This window comes from Phaseolus vulgaris, chromosome 1 (assembly GCF_000499845.2).
Source record: "Phaseolus vulgaris cultivar G19833 chromosome 1, P. vulgaris v2.0, whole genome shotgun sequence".
In the NCBI taxonomy this organism is placed as follows: Eukaryota; Viridiplantae; Streptophyta; class Magnoliopsida; order Fabales; family Fabaceae; genus Phaseolus; species Phaseolus vulgaris.
The window spans coordinates 15634938-15637053 of record NC_023759.2 but is presented as its reverse complement, the minus strand read 5'-3'; the positions used below and the strand labels follow the sequence as shown (position 1 = coordinate 15637053).

At 29.2% G+C, this 2116-nt stretch overlaps 1 long non-coding RNA gene across 1 annotated transcript; it reads right to left on the bottom strand.

Annotated features, from left to right (window-relative positions):
* Nucleotides 1–202: 202 nt before the first annotated feature.
* LOC137815457 (uncharacterized) lies at nt 203–1651 on the bottom strand. Its single transcript, XR_011081752.1, has 4 exons — nt 1390–1651; nt 802–932; nt 610–699; nt 203–379 (listed from the first exon to the last, which is right to left on the bottom strand). It is a non-coding gene; the product is annotated as an uncharacterized lncRNA (long non-coding RNA).
* Nucleotides 1652–2116: the final 465 nt, after the last annotated feature.

The window sequence follows — 2116 nt, the reverse complement described above, 5'->3', positions numbered from 1 at the left end:
AATTATAATCACCATAATTATAAAATAAAATAAACCCATCTTTATTTATCAATATTCTACATCTATATAGAATACTTTATATCAATATTCTACGTCTGTATAGAATATTTTAAAAATTTTAATCAGCGAATCCATAACATTTCCATATGCTATGGTATTACTAAGTATTGGGGCTTCATAAGCATATATATATATATATATATATATATATATATATATATATATATATATATACACGCATCCCCCAATTAATAAGATTTTTTATTTAATACATGAATCTGTAACTTAATATTAGATCGCACTTTCTAGTAGTGAGAGTTGTCAAAACAATTTGAGGATACAAATTGACATCGTCCATTGAGAATATCACATTAGTTCTCTGCATAAAGAAAAACATCATCTGTCATAAATCGGAAGCTTTATTATAGCTCAAAATGTAAAATTGGCTTGCAATGTAATTCAGTTTTCATAACGATGTAAACTCACGGTAATTCACAAAAATATTGCTGAATGACAAGACAACAAATTACTGGAAAAATAGTATCAATTTCTTCATATTGGCAACACTATTAACAAAAGAAAAGTGTGGTTTAGAGATTTGTAATTTACCTGGTGGTGGTTTGAATAATCTAAGATGGGGGTCCAAGGAGTTGACATTTCCCCTCAAATTCTATGTCATAGATGGCGTTTACAAAGTGCCTAAATTTCAGAAACATTAGTTTCTTATGCAGTTATTTTGTTGTGAGAGTTAAATGAGGAAAATGATAGAAAATGCAACAGAGAAATTGGGTTGGAGTGTACCTAGAAGCAGAGAGAGGGTTTTGATCTGTATTCACCACACTTTCTGGAGTCCTTTGTGCTCCTTGGGATGTAATACTTGTTCCACCTTTCGCAGTTTGGGTAGAAACCTTCTGCGACTACTCAAAACAAACCTATGCATTAAAGAAAAAATAGTATTAGTGGTCATCCAAAGTGTCATAAGAATCATTTTAACACGAGATGTAATTATAGGATCGGAGTTTAAGCACAGTAAAATTTTTTAATTTACTGCAGATAAAGGGTGGTTTAGTTGTGTTGTGTTGCATTAAGAAGTGAAGAGTTAGGTGGTAACTGAGGCAGCAAATTAGGAACAAAAGTGAGATTGAAGAACCCTCACAAGACAAAGATATAGATAGGGTCCGTGATTTCAACCACAGACCCAGCAAACTGCATAATCATATAAATTAACACATTTACAACTTGCACAAACAGACATAATTAGTTTCACTTAGAGTTTGAAAAAAATTAAAGCATATGACAGTAATACATGGTTTGGAACAAGAAATTTATGAGAGGAAATAAACATATGCGACATAGATTTATGAGAATGAATGTGGTTTTAGTGCTTACGGGAGGGGTAAGAACAGCAGCCAACTCAGTTATTGTCTCCTCAAAATTTTGAAAAGCAGTGTGTGGAGTGTCGGAATGGAAAAATGTTGGTTGAAAGGTGTTGTCGTTCCAGTCAATGAACATGTTAAGGGTAGTTTGTTCAAACTCCCCATCCATGTTCTCAACACCATCCATTTGTGAATGACAAAAGTGAGAAAGAGATTCAGTTGCACACTCTATAAATAGCAAAACCTTTTTTTTTTGCCATAAGAAAATTGAGAGACAAGGGCCACTCCCAGAACAGAATACAGACTGGATGCTTTGTTGTCAAAATATTTGGACAACATTAACACTAGGATGAACCCAGCCCGTGGGGACATTTAGGTAACTTAATAACATAATTAATTTTAATCTCATCATTTATTATAAAAAATGTTTAATAACAATTCATTTAAAAGATAAAAAATAATTAATGTTATATTTATTAAGTTAAAAATTATTTTATAATTTTTTTTATTATTAATAAAAATTTATATATTAGTTTTTAAATTAATATTTAATATTAGTTACTAGTTATTTAAAATTTTAAAGTAATTAATTTAGAGTCTAAGATAATTAGTAGTTAAAAATTTGATAGTTAAAGTTAAATATTAATTTAGAAACTTGTTTCATATTTCTTAATTTTATTTTTGATAAAAATTTAATTTAAAAATTACTTTATAAACATTTATTTATAATAGAAACTATT